General features: G+C 30.6%; 2 pseudogenes; one reads left to right on the top strand and one right to left on the bottom strand.

The window, feature by feature from the left end:
- Nucleotides 1-927: 927 nt before the first annotated feature.
- Nucleotides 928-2,587, bottom strand: LOC120213134 (annotated as a pseudogene).
- Nucleotides 2,588-10,929: 8,342 nt separating this feature from the next.
- On the top strand, nt 10,930-17,304 carry LOC120213135 (annotated as a pseudogene).
- The last annotated feature ends 2,679 nt before the right edge of the window (nt 17,305-19,983 follow it).

Genomic DNA, 19,983 nt, shown 5'->3' on the forward strand with positions numbered 1-19,983 from the left:
TGATCATGTCGAAGGATTGTAACCACGTTGAAAGGATGATGAAATTACCTTTAAATGAATTCTAAGATATTTTTAAAAAAATCGAAAACCTCAAAACCTTTGGTATAAGATCAACAAATATACGAAAAGTGGAAGGATATATAATTTGCAGAGAAGATAGACAGTTATATTACTACCTGTTAATCTTTCATTTGTATTAGGTGAACTAGAATACCTAAAACACTAGCGTCATACGGCTTGGATTCTGTGTGCATTTAAGGCTTGAATTTTAAAATAAATTTAGTTTGGTGTTTACTTTTAATTATAGTTTAAGTTAAATATTGATTTTATTAAAAGTATACTAATTATACAGTATGGTTTAATGGTTAAATATTTAATCTCTTTTGCAATGGTTCTTAGTATGATCCACCCCAATTATATTTCGACATATTTTTAAGGAAATAATATAATTTAGATATCAATTTCGACAAGGTTAACAAAACCTTGACCTAATTCAATAGTTTCTTTTACCGAAACCTTGACCTGACTCAATAGTTAGATGTTGATTTTTCATATAAAAGGTTAGGGTTTAAATTCTCTCACTAGCATCAAAGAGAATTTAGATGGTATCACATCTCGTCATTCCATTGATCAAATAAAAAATTTAAAACAATAATTTATGATCACAATTTGGGGACTGACATAGAATATTTTAAATTTTATGGATTAATTTAAAATTAATCATAATTTAAAAATATCTCTTGTGCAATTTATGAATATTCAATTTTGTATACTAATTACTAAGGTTGTGTTAAGAAGATAAAGTATAATCAGATAAGTATAGGAATTATAAATATTAAAATTTAAATCTAGTATTAGCTAGATATCATATTTTAAAGATAATTAAAAGGATCAATCGAGCTAAGAGGTCGAGAAGAGACAATACAATTGTTTAAGACAACCGCTCCGTTAAAACCAAACCAAATGTAAACAAACATTGTCACACCACATACAAACTTAAACAAGGATGAAGATAACAGTGACTCATATCAATAAGGTCCAAAACACTAGAAGATAGCCAAATAAAGATTTTTCAATCTTCTTTCCCAACAGAGTAAGAAGCAATGCCTTGTAATCCCCAGAGGTGTCCTTAGCAACAGCTTGATCAAGAGGCACACTGTTTCTCTTATGATAAAGCTCTTTGATATCTTTGAGGTCCTTCTCAGCTCTTGTAACAATCACTCTGGTAAGCGCATCCTCATCGGTTCCCGCCCTTCGATCGAGTTACGCAAAACCTACAGCAACCGAAACCGAATTCGAGTAAATGAATATAGAGAGAGATTACGCTGGTATCATGATCGTAAGACATTAACCTTTTCGAAGTACTTTTTCGGGTCATTGAGGCATCGAACCGCCGTATGCAGTAGTTTAAGAAATTCATCACCTGAATCACCTTGCAAGTGCTGGAAAAGGGGGGGAAAGATGAGGTTAACTGAGAATTCATCTATGCATAGAGTTTATTCGAGCTAATCGAAGCGTTGATACCTTAGTAATGGAAGTGCCGTGATCGTCTCTGTAACGATTGAACGTTGCCATGAGTTGCATCTTGCTCCTCGTTGTCAGGATCCTGATAACTTCTTCATGGTTGAATTTCTTGTCCTTGAGAGCTTCATGTAGAATTCCGGCTTCAGAATTTGCAAGTCTGGTATTTATCTCCTCCCCATCATATCTAAATGCAGTCACCAAGGCAACCAAGAGCTGTAAACAGCAATCAAAACTTTCAGTAATTACTTGTGATGTTGTCTGATGGAAGCTCGATTTCGAGCTATTCCAGTGGCCTAAGATCCTCTACAGGATCATAATAAGACTGATTAGGACTTGCCATTCGGGTGTCTCCCTTGGTGTGAGCAGCAACATGTTCCTCCAGGGAATGCTTGTATCGATTGTGATACGCTCTTCTTACGGCCAAGAGCTCTTCAGGGGATCTGGTGCATGCAATTTCAACGATCACATGGTGATCAGGGGTTAATTTCTTTATGGCCACATTAGCCAAGACCGCATCTCGATCTGCTGGATCCAATATCCAACGATACATCGCCCTCTGTATATTCAACAGCAATGAACTGATTATATAAAATGAAACAAAAAAGAAAATATATATGATGCTGCCATTGCTAACCGACCTCGAAATCACCGGAAAGCTCGGATTCGAGACGCTTGACGAGATCTTCCTGGTAAAGTTCTTCATAAGCAAGTCTGATTTGCTTCCTTTGAGCTGCATTTCTATTACCCAACACTGAAATTATTGCCTTCTCATCTGTCCCCCATCCTATCCAAGTTTACAAGAACATTCATGATTAAAAAATCTACCTTCATAGTAAAAAAAAAACAATTTTTTATTACAAAGTTGGATCATTAGGAGAAAAAAAATATCTGTGCTTAAAAAAATTCAATGTATGATACCTTTGCAAGCCTTTCTAAGAACTTCTGCATCTTGTTGAAATGAAACCTGCTTTGGAGCATCAATGGTAGCCATTTATTTTTCTTCTTTTGAACCAATTTCCTCTTATCTCTAGAGATTGTCTATGAATTTCAAGAGACTTTACTAGGGTCTCCTATTTATAGTTCTCAGATATCATTCTCCATCTTGTTGAATTAATAAATATAAAGGAATAATATGATATAATTGAACTTATCGCCTACAAAGTACCATCTTTTGGACTTCTCTTGATTAGTAGAGAATACGCCTAGCTAACCCCTGATTTCCTTTGGATTAATCTATTGTAACAGATGCTTCCATTTCAAAGAATATTAATAATAATTTTCATTATGTATATTCAAATTTGAATACATACACGTAATAATCATTCAATTAAATATTAAAAAGGTAATTTTATTTTAATATGTTTAATTTTGGAGTATTCTTCATTGTTTTTTCTTTTATTATTTAATCTAATAAATGGTTGCCTATATTGATTATTTGTGTTAGGTGAACAAACTAACCTAAACATTTATGAGGTTCACCCTTTTTTTGTCAACTATTTTTCTGAAATTTGATTTTTTTTTTAATTTCTTCTTATGCATTGTTGGCATAATTTTCTGAATTAGTATAAGATCATTAATTTCTTGTGGATTTTACAGCTTGGATTTATTTTAATAGTAATAAAAGAATTGACATACGAAGCTAATTGTCGGTTTGGCAATACAAAATGTACTTGCCATGTAGAAAATGGTGTGTTCTTGACGCCAAAAGGAAACTTCCCAAAATATTTAAATATATTTGGTAATAATGAATTCTCATCATTTTATTTGGGTATGTAAATCTACGAGTATTTATTTTATTTGGGTATGTAAATATAGGAGTAATTACTTCATTTGGTAAGCATGAATTTACAATATCAATAAATTACTTTTTTTAATTGAAGTATATCAAATAATAACACATATTTATAATATCTATAAAATTTGAATTTCAAATATGCTTTAAAATTGAGATATGTTCAAATTTTATTAAAATAAACCAACCTTTAAGTCTTTAATTTAATAAATTGAGTTAAATATCTTAATTTAATTTCAACAAAAAAATATCTTAGTTTAAAGGATATTAGAGGTCACTTAGCTATGTCAAAATATTTTTTTTGGTAAATAAGTTCTCAAATGATACAAAATAATCATCAAAATTTTCAAATGATTACAAAATAGTCATTAAAGTTATCATACTATGATGTGTAAAGACAATTTTATAACATTTCAATAAATTTAATGGTCATTTTATAATATTGTAATGTTTTTTTTCTTTGACAAATCTTAAATCTAATCATAATCCTACTTAGAGGGGAGGAGAATGGAGAATCTAGGGGAAGGAACGAGAATTCTCCTAGTGGATCTAGAACCCGTGACCTAAAAAAATGAATGAACACATATGAGCATCTTGATCAACCAATCAAATGTGTTTAGTTAATAACACTTAAATATTTAAATTATAAAAAAAATCATTTTAACATAATCTACTTAGTTTTGATATATTGTATCCTATTTAAAATGAATAATTGTACAATGAATCAAGCGACCTTAGTGATTAAGAGACTTATTGTTATCTTTTGAAGACTTTGGTTTGAGCATCGCGTATGCTAAGGGTATGAACGTTTATTGTCAAAAAGTTAATTTTTTTAACAAATACTATATTCTATTCACTCAAATTTATAAAAATATATATATATATATTGTACTAGCTAATAAAGTGCTTAATACAATAAGCAAAGAAAAGAAAACTATGGGCTATAAAAGAACAAATCACGTGTGAAGAAAAATTTCTTCTTTCACCCTCTTTACAGCAATCAAAATCTTATTTTAATGATAAAAACCCAACGTTGAAGTTAACGCCAACTCACGTCTGTCATGTTTTAGTTTGTTGTTTTCTTTTCTGGCCAAATAAAAATGAAGAGAGAAAATTCAAATTAACATAGGGTAAACTACATATTTAATACCTAAACTATTATTTTTGTTTTATTTTAATACCCAAACTTTATTTTGTTTCAAAACCATACCTAATGTTTAGTTTAGGTTTTATTTTAGTACCCGTCGTAAAAAATTTAACAGTGATGTTGACATGATGCCATAAGATAATGCCACATCATCATTTTAAAAAAAATACCATGTCATCAGTTCTGCTAATTTTTTAACGATGAGAAACTAAATTGAAACCTAAACTAAAGTTAGGTATGATTTTGAAACAAATAAAGTTTGGATATCAAAACAAAACAAAAATACTAGTTTAGGTACTAAACTTGTAGCTTACCCATTAATATATGATTCCGTTTTTATTTTCTTGCTTGCATGCATGCAAAGTGTCAAACATATGTTTTGATTCCCAGATTTTCTTTCATTTTCTCGGTGTCTCTTTTTTAATCTTTACCGTTGACAACGCATCACCTTTTATTCTTATTTAAGGTGGAGGTATAATATTTTTAAGGATCAAAATTAACTTATATTTTTTTATTACGTAAAAAGTAATTTTATTTACTTTAATTTATAATTACTTCTAAAGAAATTAAATTGATTTTTTTTATCGTTCTTGAGGCGAAACTAAGATTTTATTATTATCTTAATTGTAAAACTTCAATTTATAAAGGATTAACGTGGTAAATTTACCCTGATTCCTATCATCATACTTCAAAAATTTCCGATTAACGCTTTATATGCTTAGCATAGTAGTATTAGAGTTTATAGTTCTGTTATGTTATTGTATATTAGGATAGATTATATTATTCTGTCAATATGGGTTGATTTAATTGGTTGATTATTTAATAATATTTTTTTGATAAATATGGTGGAATATAATATAGTATATATGGACTTTCAACCCTTTTATAATAAGCCTTCATATTCCTACTCTGTATATGCAATGTTCGAATATGAGACTTCAAATATAATAACAAATCCCTTAATTAATATTGAGATCACTTGGTTCGTGCTTTAATAGTTTTTTTTTAATATTAAGAATTGAATTTTATTTGTAATTCTATTTAATGAATGATTTATAAATATCATTTTTATTCTTGTATGTAACCAAAGACATATGTTTTTAGTATAATCATCGGTTTTCGATTTATTAATCGACTAATCCGGAGACATGCTTTGATACCACTGAATTTTATATTACTATTTTTGAATAATTATATCTAATTTTTATTCTTAAATTAGACACTTGAAATAAACAAAATATATAATTTAAATATATTTAATTAATTTTTTAATTGATATTTGTATTAAGCTTACTTAAGTTTTCCATAAGTCCCCATCTCCACTTTCACCAATGGGTCGGTTAAAGTGATATTGATCTTTTACATTAAAAAACGATATCACATTACATTTTGTAAAATATATTTGTATTATGCTTAAAGTTTCGCAAATGATAATAAATTTAGTAGTTAATTAAACTTTTATGATTATGTTACAATTAAGTAAAAAGGACTTTGTGGCCCAATGGATAAGGCGGTGGCCCAATGTATTATGCTTTCCATTTATCTAAGATGCATTATTTATAGGGTAAACTATTCGTATGACCGGTTAACTATTGCATCTTTTCACTTAGACCATTGAAAATTACACATTTGGTTATTAATATTTATATATTTTATCAATTTAGTCTTTATTTGAATTTAATTAAATAAAAATGAATAAATATTTAATTGAATTAAAATGAAGACTAAGTTAATACAATGTGTAAATATTAAGGAATAAATGTATAATCATATTAATTTTTAACAGTCATGTTACCTTCTCCGTTAAAAGTTAACAATCAATGACTTAATTGCAACACCTAAATAATTAGATAGTCTTTGATAAAATTTCAAATTGATGATCAAAGTGAAAAGAATCAATAGTTAAGTGGCGATACGAATAGTTTACCTTATGTATAATACGAGTTAAAGAATACTCTAATATGCACCATCTTAAAAACTCAACTAAACCAATCTGACAATCCGCCTTTTTACGAGAATAGCATTTTTCAAAAAAATAATTTTAAAATTAATACTATTTTTTATTAATTTTTGAATGACACCCTTTTCTTTCGTATAAGATAAAAGCATAACTAATAGGGTGCATCTCTACTCTATATGACAACTAAATCAATAAGTTTTTTTGTCTGTGTGAAATACATGACTGATCAAAAGCGCATTTCGAAAGATTATATTAATAAAATTAAAAATACACAAAAAATAAAATATTTTAAAACTGAATATAACTGAAATAAGATATTACAATAAGAAAAAAGATTCTAATATCGATAAATAATAAAATCGAAAAAGAAGTTACTAAGTAAATGAGTTTCATTGTCCAATGACCGTTATTTTCATGTGATATTTCTTTGCATTAATTTTTCTTTAATAGGAGCATCACTGATATTATTTTCATTATCTTGACCAACATTGTCAACTTTAACGTGTGTTGTTGGCATCAATGATAATGGATGGCCTACAAAGGCAAATGTGACTAATCAATAATTTCATTGTTGAATACATGTTGTGAAAATTCGAAAAACATCATCAGTGGAAATGGTGTCATTGGTTAGATTGGTTGGTGAAGAAGGAATACTCGTCAAATACGATATGTATGAAGTAAATATATGATATGATAGTATTATTTTGTGATAATCTTATGTCAAACTCAATACAAGTGAAACGATATACGATGAATATTGTATCAACGATTTAAATTGTGGTGTTATAAGGGTACTATTGAAAATAAGTTGAAACACTTCAACAATAATGTCAATCGAATTAAGGCTACTTTTTATAAGTTGAATGAGAGTAGGAGTGTTGAGTAGTATTCTTTCAAAGTACTTTCCTGCGTCTTTATGAGAAATGTGTTAGATTATATTTACATGACATATATGCAATAAGTAATAATTGTATAATATTATTATTGAAAATGATTAATTCAATCAAGAGTGATCTAATACGGTTAATAATAATTAGATTTCAGTAATTAAATAAAGCATTGGATAAATATGTGTAGATACCTAAGTAATTAATTTCTAATTGAGGATAAACTTATCAGAAAATTAGATTAATGTGAGTTATTTATTAGATTTATGACTAAGGTAACACATGGATTATCTTTCTTAATTGGTCTCAAAGATACTTGTGTGCTAAATTTAAAAGATCAAATTCACAAGATTAAAGATTGTAATATTAAAATTTAAGAATTTTATAAAATAAATAAAAATTAGCATATATGATACTTTGATTATGACATTGAATTAAATTTTATTTCAATTTTATGTTATTGACACAAATAATTAGTATTTTATTAAATTATTTTTCTATTTTTTAAAAAAATATAAAAGCTAAAAATCAGATAAAAATGAAATCTTAATTAAATTATATTAATTTTCTTTAAATTAATCTTTATGAATCATATAACGGACATATAAATTCTATTTCTAGAACATGGCTCGATAAAAATTAAATCAATCAAAAAAAAATTTAATCCAATCTAAAAATTAATGAATAAGAGATATAACGTTTAAAACTTTATAAGCATATTGTTTAGGGGTTAAATCAGGAAATGAGTATTTTACCTTTTTGAAGAGAAATGTTTTTGGGTTAAATCGGGAAATGGATATTTTTAAGGGTAAAGTACACAAATGATCCCTCCACTATAGGTTGTTGCTTTGTTGATTCCTGAAACTATTGAAAGTTACAAAATGATCTCCAGATTATAAGACGTTGTTTTATTAGTCTTCTAACTATTAAAAGTTACAAAATAATCATGTGATTATTCAATATTCCAAACTCGTCATTCTCTGTTAAAAATTGACAGTCGTCTGAGCTGAATGAACGTTAACCTGCTCATTGAGATATGATAAAAATATGATCTCATAACTGTTTGAGTTGTATTTTATGGATTGAGTCTCTATTTACTTTATGTCATCGAGCCAATGCTTGAAACATCATGTCATTGAGTCAGTGCTTGAAAGTAACTGTGATGTTAGTATACATCACTAAAATATGATTTATCATATCAGAATCAACAAGCTAAAGTCCAGTTCAAACGACTGTCAATTTTTAACAAAAAAAGACATGTTTGAAATATATAAAAAGTCAGGTGATCATTTTTTAACTTTTAATGGTCGAAGGACTCAACAAAACAACATCTTATAGTAAAGATATGATTTTATAACTTTTAATAATTTGGGGAATTAATAAAATAAGATCATATAATCGGATGATCATTTATATATTTTACCCTATTTTTAATTCATCTGCGTCCAGTTTTGTTAATCGTATTAGGAGAATCCAAAAAGCAGCAGTTAAAAATGAAAATTGAAAAAAGTTATGCGATGAACGTGGATCAAATACATGACCTTCAATCTCACACTCTTCCAACTGAGTTATCCGCGCAGGTGTTTTCTGAGATGAATACTCAGTTATTAATTTGTTTAAGATATTCTTCGCATGAGAGAATACTGCCGACTGATGGAACATCCAAAACCAAAACCCTTCTCCTGATGAAAAGCACCAAATCAAGTATCACAAGTTGATTTACTTGTGACTATGGTTTTAAGCGGTGATGGTGAAAGACTATTTAGGGATGAAAGGAAATTTGGGTTTGTTTTTGACAATAATTTTGAGTTTGCAGTATGCTTGGTGTTGGGAGAATGGTGTTTCAGCCACTATCATGATGAAGAGAATAATCGTCGGTGACGCCGTGACAAATAACCAACCATTGGAATACATACGGGTTTTTGTTTAAACGATGAAGAACAACTGAACAAGAAAATAGAAAAGAGAGAGAAAATGAGGAATAAAACATGCTTTCTATCTTCTGCTTTTGCTTATATATTTGGCGTAATGTAAAAATAAGTGCCTTAATTATACTTGAAATTAATTTTAGGTCCTTAAAATTTTTGTTGTTCAAAACAAGTGTCTAACATTTTATCCCTTATACTTAAGTGTCTATGCCGAAACAACAGTTAAAAAATTCGTTAAAAATCAATCAACCAATAAATATTTGACATGTGCCCTAATTTTTTATTTTCTTTAATTTTTTAAAAAAATAAATTTTATAAAATTTTAAAAAGGAAAACACATCTCTTCCTATATCTCTCAAAAATCATAAAACCCCCAAATACCGCCCAAATCCCTAACTCACTATCCGACGAACCCCACCCATCGTCGGCCGACCCACTACCAGTCGTTGTGAGTTGCCATCGTCAGTGCAAAGTCACCTCACCAGTGCCCAGTGCGAAGCCACCCCTGGAAAGCAAATCTGATGAAACTAGTAGCGTTTCCTTTTGTGTGGGAGCATATCTTTGACGACATGAGTTCAAGCCGAATAAAGAAGCTTCAACGACAGCGGCGGACAAGGCACCAGTGACAACGATAATGGCGATGGTTGTTAAAGGAGTTGATGATTTGAGATTTAGAATATTAGGGGTCTTTTTGATGTTTTTGAAACAATTATTTTTTTTAAAATAATAATAATACTTTTAAGTTTTTTTAAAAAAATAAAAATTTAAAAAATAATATAAACGTTACATGTGTCAAATAACAATCATTTAATGATCGTTACAACCCAGACACCTAAAAGTGTATTGTCGATAATGTTAAACACTTATTTTGAGCGAAAAATTATTTAGACATCTAAATTTAACTCATGCTATAATTTTGACACTTAATTTTGCATTAAGATTATATATTTTAATAATATTTTTAAAATATAAAATTTTAAAAGGCATAATGACAAAAAATACCTCTAACATTTGATGAAATAATCATTTTGACCCATATTATTTTTGTGATACATTTTGGCTCTAATATTTCATTTTGAGATAAAAAGACACCAATGTAGATGGAAATTATTGATCAACAAATGATTAACACTCTAAAATATGAATTTTTTCCCCTAAAATGAAACATTGGGATTAAAATTCTCTAAAAATTGACTAAAATTATCATTTAATCAAACATTATAGATTTTTTTACCCTAAAATAAAATATTAATGACAAAAAATACTCCAAACAAAATAAATATCAAAAACAACTATTTAATGAAACATCGATCTATATTTTCAAACATTATGTTATTCTGAAAATATAAAATTAAATCATAAATAAAAAATATTAAACTATATAAAATTTATTCTTTTTAAATCGGTCCATCTGTATTTAGACCGCTTTAATTAACGGATATTTCACCTACAAATGCAAATTAACTGAATAAACTAAACCGGAAGTGCAAATAGAATCAAATCAAGAGCTACCCAATAACGAATCAGCAATAGATCGGCTCATTCCTTACCTCATCTTCAGATACGCCCAATTACACGTGTCATTGTATCTGCCAACCACCTCCCACGTCACGTGAAATGGGTCCCACTTTCCCTCCAATTCTTTTTTTTTTCTCTCTCTTTCCGCCTCTCCTCGCCACTCATCTCCTCTATCTCTGTTTACTGTTACTGTCTTCGTGTTTCATTGCTTAATTTTCTCAATCCTCTGTTTGTCTTCAAAAAGAATATATATATCATAAAATCTAATTTTATTTCCATTTTTCCAGGCTTGATTTACTTGCTCTTGTTTTAAATTCCTTTGTATTTTTTTAGATATTTAATTGTTGGTGTAATTGGCGATGTGCGGAGTAATTGCAGTATCTACTTTTAAATTGGGAATTGGATTTGTGATTAGCTGCAGGATTCCTTAGATATGTTTGATTGGAACGAAGAAGAGGTATATGGATAGAACCTTTATTTTATCATCAAGATTTTTTTTAATTTCCCCTGTAAATTCTCTTCTTGTAACATTTTTTTGTATTACATAAAAGTATGAAGGCAATTATTATTATTATCATTATAAATTTACTAGGAAGAAATTGAAATGAACCGAAGATTGCTTAAATTTCTCTGTTTTGTTTAGCGAGACCTTACGCCTTTGTGCTCACATCAGTTTATTAGTGACTTGCCTGGAGAGAATTTTTTTTGAAGAAATATTATTTCCTTGATATTGGCGTGTTACGGAAGACTGCATAAGCTAATCTGCAAATTTTCATGCACAGTTGCATCATAGGCTTTTATTTATTTATCACGTTTTTTCCTCCTGGTTGAAACACTAACGCATCTTGACCATTTCGTTTGCTTGCTTAAGCAATAGCCTTTTGAGATTGAATCTGATAGCTTGACATCCAAGTTAGTGAACAGTGTTTTATTATTTTTGTTTTGTTTGATTATTAAAGAAGTGGTGTTATGGAAGTTAAATTAGTGGGAAGGGTGCTTTGAATTGTGATTCAATTTAAATAATCAGCATAGAAACTGTAAACATTCTAGAGATCAAATTTACTTTCAGAATCAATCATGCTGAAGGAGTTGTAATTGTTTTTTCTTTTTGGATTTTGAGTGAATTCAAGTTTGAACAAAATGAAAGAGAATTATGAGGCTTCATGGAATAAATGAGGGCCTGACACAAGTTAAAGAAGTAATGATCTGGACTGCGGAAAGTCTTTGATGAATTTTGTTCATAGTTCCCGTTGAAGAAACCTAACCTATACTTCTAAGAGTTCTAAATAATTTTTATCTTTTTGCTATGGTGAAATTATCTTTGCGGCAGTGTTGATTTTAGAGAGTAATGAAGAGCATAACATTTGATTTCTGCTATAGCTTTTCAACTGTTCTGTTCTACTTAAATATCATTGATTCCCTAAAGTAATGGTATTAATGGTGATATGGACCCTTTTTGTTGTATTTTCAGCTAACAAATATAATATGGGGTGCGGCTGGTGAGACTGATGACCATATAGTACCTTACCAAGAGGGAAGTGAAAATTGTCTGAGTGAGAAAGAATGGAGTAAAGAAATTGCAGCCATAAAGCCTACTGAGCAGAAGACACCTAGGGTTAAAGTTGATCTTCATAGAAGAAATTTGGAGGGTGGTTCCGACCTCAATGCAAATGGAGCGATTGCCAACTCAATATTTAGCATGGACTTGTGGCCAGAGTTATCTTTATCTAGCGCAGCAAAACTAATCATGATTCCATGGCTAGCGAAGTTTCTGACAATTTGGTTGGAGTAACTGAATGTAGCTCAAAAATGGTGAGAATATTTGTTATTCACATTCTCTTAACAGTAGAAATGACTGAACTTTGTAAATATCTTAAAATGTTTTAAAATCCCAATGAAGGTAAAGAACAAGGTGATTTTGTTGACTACAGCTGGGCTAAGATTGGAAGCTTTGATGATCTTGATGAAATTTTAAGGTAAAGCACGACTGATCATTTCTTGTAGCTTATGAAAGCATTTCCTTGACAATCTAGCCTGAAACTTGATATCAGAAATTAGTATTTGCTTCAGTTCTTATTTCCTTTTGAACATGGTCAGTAACCGCAAGATAACTTTTGTCACTGTGGAACAACCTTTGTTGTCTTCACATAATGTCTATTTATTTCTTGGACTTTTGATGCTGAAACTTTTTACGTTCATTAAATAACCTGAATGATTTTCCAAATTTAATAAAACTGGCATACAAAAAGACTGTGTGGACAGAGGAGTGCGATATTCCCACTGCCCCTCAGAGGAAAAAAGAGAAATCCTGTCATAATGTTCCTTCCCTTTTTTATCCTTCTTTTATCATATACAATGACATCTATCTGGCTCAATATTCTTACAAGTGATGATTTTGCAGCAATGATGACCCAATATTTGGCAGTGTAAGTCTTGGTGATGCTGATGAGTTATGGTCCTCTTCTAAAGACGTAACAAACTGCCCTGGAAAATCCTTTCTCACCACTGTGGATTCTCCTAGTCTTGCATTAGGAGCGTTAAAGAGAACTTCTGAGAATTTGGAAGTGAAAAGAGAATATAAGCAAGAAGATAATCTGTCTATTACACTAAGTTATGGCAAGCTGGATGGTTTAACATCTCACGGTCTAAATAATGTGGAATTTTCTGGAGATAGAAGTAAATCCGTATGTGAGATGGTATGGAATATCAACATGCTGTATGATTATTTATTGTTTCTGATAGAAAAACAAAAGAGAAACTGAAAAATAGAAAGAAACAAACTGAAGTTCTTATTTTCTGATACCATGTAACAGTAGATATGTCTCATATTTAATACTTAGTAATTAACTTCTAATAAAATACTTTACTAGAAGATAACAGAGGAAAATAAAGTTTATCCAGAGATAATGATAATAATGACTCTTAAACTTAAAAAGACTCCTAAAACAGTAGATACTCTTAATAAAGCAATAAAGTAAACTTAGTTAGGACTCTAATACAATTCGACACTCTCCCTCAAGCTGGTGAATGAATACCTACCATTCCCAGCTTGCAAAGAATATCTTGAAATGTTTTGTTTCACAGTCCTTTTGTGAGTATATCTGCTAACTGGTACTCTTACTCTTAATAAAGAATGAAAGTATACATAGTTAGGACTCTAATACAATTCGACAGTTTCTTATGCTTTTAACCAAACCTAAGGAAATGAATAATTTCTACTCACTTTCACAGACAAATGCTGAAACCGGGGGAATAACCTCTGCACTAAAGTCTCACCTCGCTGCTGAAAAAGATCTGATCCCTAATGAGTTCGCTGATAAGGTATTACTATCATACTCTTAATACTTAACTATTATTCTTGCCTTAGGTTTCTGGTTTTTCTCTTCAAGATTTAGCATAAAAAACTACTTTCCTGGTCATTGGGATGGGAAGTATTTATGATGTTTTATTCATTATATGGGAGTGAGTTTATAGAACCTTTCTTGGGGTGACATATGGGAAGGGGAAAGAACATAGCATCTTTCACTGAAGTATATCTAAACAAATGATTTTGTTAGCTACAAAGAAAACATGTGATTGGAATTGTTTATTATGTGTGCCAAATTAGTGGGGTTATTATTAGTTCATGAAATTTCTAATAATATTCTCCAATGAAAACCATCAAGTCATAAAAGTGCCTCTCCTAGTCTAATTGTGATGCTACTTTGTAGTTTCCAGTGAAGATTAGAGTACCTTTCAAGCTCTTGCGGCAATGTAGTTTTAAACTTCATTCAATCTTTTGGCAGATGCGCTGATATAACTTGTAGTTCGAACTTTAGTTTGGAATAGGCTGAGAAGGTGAAATTATATAGATATTCTTACATTCAATATATACTATAATTTATTGAGCTAAAAATGTCCACCTTTTAGGTATTATGTGAATTAGGGAAATAATTATCAGGCAACATTATACTCTGTAAAATGTTGAAGTTTGATAGCTATTGACAGTGACAACAGGTTAACTGATTCATACCTATACAGTATTGAAGTTTGGAATGATAGAGATTGATTGAACATATGAACTAAAAACAGCTTCTACTTATGCACATATAAAATGCATGATAGCCGTCTTCTCCTCGGAAAATAATCAATAAACAAAGTATTGCATTAATTTACCAGAATTATAGATTTAGGCATTCCCTTCTAGTTGTAAGTGTTTTATTTTAGTTATACTTCTCTGGGCAGGAATATAGGCAGAATAAGCTGGTGAAATTTGAAGAAAAGATGGAACACATGGGTAAGGCAAAACTAGTACAGAATTTATATGATTCACGGATTCCATCTGGAAACCCGTTGACTCAATGTGAGAAGAATTTGGCAACCTCTGTGGTAGAATCTTCTCCATCTTCAGTTGTGAGTCACCAGAGTCAGCTGCAAGGGTCTGACTCACTTCAGTACCAATACAACAACACATTTGTGGCCCCTTCCACATATGGGAATCTTACAAACCAATATCCTATACCTGTCTTGTCCAACATCCAGTCCCGTGAAATTTCTCATCAACCTTTGCTTCCTTGTTATGATGTCTCCCCTATGAAGTCAAATCCTGTAAATAGGTCAGCTCCAACTGCTGCAAAATCCTCAAGAATGACCCCTCAGGAAAAGATCGAAAAACTGAGGCGACGCCAGCAAATGCAAGCGCTGCTTGCCATTAAGAAACAGCAGCAGCAGTTGACTCTTCCTAGTACCAATCATTCTTTCTTTGAAAACTCTAGTCAAGAAAATCGATTTCAACTTGCTGAGGATGTTGAAGATCTTAGCCCTCTTTCATCGTTTGACCCAAATTCCTCATTAGAGAAAAATGACTCTAATATGGTCGCTGTTGCAATTGATGACTATTCAGTGGAGGACACAGTACTCTATCAGCTACAAGATATAATTGCAAAGGTAAGCATGACGACTTTCTGGTGCATTTCTCTCCTTGCAGGATAATAAGGAATTAGTGATACCAACAAATCTAGTTTTGCAGCTGGATATCAGAACTAGACTTTGCATAAAAGATAGCTTGTTCCGGTTGGCTCAAAGTGCGATGCAGAGACATTATGCTAGTGACACGAGCAGCACTAGCATAATTAGCAAGGATGAAGTTTCAAAAGAAGAAGATAAGAACCATAACAGGTTAGTGAACTCTACGCTGCTGCATTGTAAAAGCAAACCTGATTTTATGTAATCCTTCAAAAGGTTAACCTCTGTCTGTTTTTTTCTGTCAAAACTGAATTATTCTATAGTCTTGTTTCTATATGACATTGATGATAAAAAAACATGCTCTTAAGTGTTTCATGAATGGAATTCTGCTCACTCTTAATGAATCAAACCATAAAACTGTCTCTAGCAGAATCCTTTCATCCTGCACCATGCCATTCTATTATTGACAAGATTCAAAAATGAGAAACTAAAAATAAGTGCTTTATGATGCCACAAATTTATTCTGTTATTCATGTTGTTAACAGCCGAGGTGTGTTCCTTGTCTAAGTTAAAGAGCTACATGCTTACGTATATGGATTATCTACTCTGTGAAGATCTTATAAGTTTCAGTGATCAGCACATCCTCTAACAAACAAGAAGTATTATTATGATTTCACTTGGTTTTCTGGACTTTTAGGTATTTCCCTGATAAGAAAGGTTTTTTTAGACTTAAAATATCCATCTCTAACCTTTAATACTACATTTTACTCTGTTGCAGTTGATTTGCATTAGAAGTTCAAGTCTCATCTTATTTTCCTTGGATATAATTGTGCAGGATGTCTGAAACAGAAACGGAGACCAATCCCATAGATCGTACTGTTGCTCATTTACTCTTCCATCGGCCTCTGGTTTTGTCCAGAAAGCATCCAGAGACTCCTAAATCACCTGCTTCCACAAAGCTCCCATGTGAACGCAAAACAGTGAGTTTAATGAGTTTGCCAATTCGTTGGATATTAGAGTTAGACAATTCACATGTTAAAAAAAATCTTACTTACCAGGTCTCAAAAGTTCCTTCACCATTGTTGGACCCCAAACATGTAGAGCAATTCAAGAACAACCCTTTCATAGATGCTTCCGAGAATGCATCAAACAATCATCCTGCTGATGGTGGAGCTGCAGAGTTTGAAACCTCTCAAAGAAATCTGGAACTTTTCTAAGAGTAATTACTTTCTATACTTCCATGCATACTAAATGTATGCTTCATATTATTATACGCTTTTACTGGTAATTCGAAGGTATTCCTTTTCTTGTCAGCTGATCCTTTCCAACTTATCATGGTGCCGTGGAAATCATCCTAGCTTAGCTGAATCTTTAACGATTGGCGGGATCCGGAGCTGTAAACCATCATCATTTCGAGAATATGGGGACATCTTTTGTCCCCTTCTATAAACGAAAACTGCATAGGTAATCGTGTTTGAAGTCATTTTTAGTTATGAATCTACTGTGAAATTTTCCTTTAGTCTGTCTATCCTCTTAACATACTCCCTGGAGACAACTGGTTTATGTGTGTCATCTAATCTGTACCCTTGCCTGATGTGCAACATCATTCAACTCTGTGACACATTCTAAGTGTTGACTTATGTTCTCACTTTTCATTTTTCTTAAAATATTCGTATCTGACACTTCTGGCTAACACGCTTAGACAAGAGTGTGGAGGACGGGCATGTGACCTTCCTAGGACTCTCCAAATAAATAGAAAGCCTTGAAAAAAAACGAATCATTCGAGTGTCAATATATACCCGTATATAATTTTTGCACCTGAGTTTCAGTAGCATAGGTGGTGTTGGCAAATTGATGTTGGCATTTTTATTCTTCCTCTACAGTTTTATCTAATTGGAAGTTTCAATAGCTAAACCGGTCGAAGAATTGATGCATTTTTTTTTGGATAATTGAATTGATGCTTATTGTGTGCGTGATTAGCTTAAATTTTTATATATTTATTCATTTAGTAAATAGATATATTATATTCCCACATCTGTTTAATCCTAAATTACATATTCTTCTCAGGGTAAATTACATATTTTCTTCTATTCGAGTTTTTTCGTCTATTGCTAATTGGTTTTATGCCGGATGCTTAATATAGAGTTAAATATTTTGATTTGTTGCATGTTTCTCGTACTTGTTACGATGCTGCTATTCACTATTTACCCTTTAGAGGGTGACATTCAATATATTTAGTGTTTGAATCTCAGCTTTTGTAACTTCTTTTCTATATTCAATATGGCTAATTACTTTTGGTGTAAAAGAATGGCTAAGTGGAAAAATAAGTGATCAAAATTATAACGTTGAAAATATTAAATATATTTTTAAAGAAAAATCTGTAAACACTTAAAATTGACTTAAGTAATAGTTTGAACACTTATTTTTACATTAAGCCTCCAAGAATTACTCCACATTGTATATTTAAATAATCTTAAATTCTTGATAGTAATAACTTTAAATCTTAAAGCTATAACTCTAAATTTTAAATTTCATTAAAATCCTGTTCGTGGAATGTTTTTTCCACAGTCAGTGTATAGTATAATAATTTATATACAAATAGAGTTATTATTTGATATACAAGATGTATGAACTCTAAAATTTAAACCTTGAATTCTAACTTTTAGTTTACTCAAATTTATCTATTTTAGTACCATACCATGTGTCTTAGTCTCATTTAAGGTTTAGAATTTAGATTTTTGTTATTCTAAGGTTTATATTTAAGATTTTAAGATTTGTAGTTTAAGATTTTAAAGTAACATAGACGTAAAAAAGTTGAAGTTTACATATCCTATATATCAAATAATATCTCTATATATAGATTAATATGAGATGATTATCTAGCTCAGTTGGTAGAGCACAAGGTTATTAATTTTGAGGTCGTGGGATCGAGTCTCATAGAGGACATTTCATAATTCAGAGGTCTTCTACGGAAACTGCTCTCAACCTGGTGTTGGGGTCAACTTACTATCTTACCTCCCCCTTACCCCATTACATATGGGAACAAGGCACAACCATTTTTTTATATGTAGATTAATATCTCATATATTAGTTGTGGAAAAAATATTTTACAAATGAGATTCTATATATTCTATTTAGAGTTTAAGGTTATAAGTTTATGAATTAAAATTCACATTTAAAGTTTGAGATTTAAGGATTATATCGTATGACATCAATATAACCTCACTTATGGAGTAATTCTCTTACATTTTAGTGGATAAAGTATTTATTTATATAGAATTGTTGTTAATACATAAGATGTGTGAAAATCTAAAACTTTAATACAAATACAGTTGGTAGAGCACAAGGTTCTTAACCTTGAGGTCGTGAGATCGAGTCCCACGGAAGATATTTCATAATTCGGAGGTCTTCTACGGAAGCTGCTCTCAACTTGGTGTTAGGGGCAGCCTACTATCTTACCTCTCCTTTACCCCATTACATATGAGAACAAGAGACAATCATTTTTATTAAAATTAAAAATAAGATTTAATTATTTTTCGATATACAGGAAACGTTCTTCTTCATATCTGCCTTCTTTTGTGCAAAAAGTTGAGTGTCAAAGGGGAGTTGAGACCATTTGAAATAATTTGGTGATTGAGGTCAAGCCTTTCATATTGGGATTAAATTATTCAAAGTCTAACAATGGATTTGATGAATGAATGGAACATCAAGCTAGGGTAAATCAAACTAGTGTTGTGTTTAAGTAAAAATGTAAGAAGTTCACGAGTTTATGTTAAATTACGAGTCGATTTGAGAATTTAAAGTGATATTAAAAAAACTTATCATCGTGACATTCATAATTATTATAATATTCTATGTTAAATATGTAAGCACAATAAATATAACATAAAAATGTGATTATAATCGTAATTTAAATCTTAGCCCATGACTTTTTTTATGCATAATTATGAGTTCGGATTTCAAAGGAAGTTTGAAGAAGAACATCCAATATCGGAAGGAGAGAGATACACCGATAGAAGCATCAATGGTTTTAAAAGATAAACTACCTATTTGGTTACTTATTATTTAATTTTTATTTTGGTTATTCAACTATTATTTTTTTAGAATTATACTTAACGTTACGTCTTGATTATATTTTGGTCACCCGTCAATAAAAAAATTAATGGTGATGCTGACATTGTATTTTTTATTTTCAATGATGATATGATATTATCTTATGAGGACATGTCGATATTACTGTCAATTTTTCAACAACGAGTGACAAAATATAACTAAAACCTAAC

The sequence above is a fragment of the Hibiscus syriacus genome, unplaced genomic scaffold (assembly GCF_006381635.1).
Source record: "Hibiscus syriacus cultivar Baekdansim isolate YM2019G1 unplaced genomic scaffold, ASM638163v2 tig00110020_pilon, whole genome shotgun sequence".
Lineage (NCBI taxonomy): Eukaryota > Viridiplantae > Streptophyta > Magnoliopsida > Malvales > Malvaceae > Hibiscus > Hibiscus syriacus.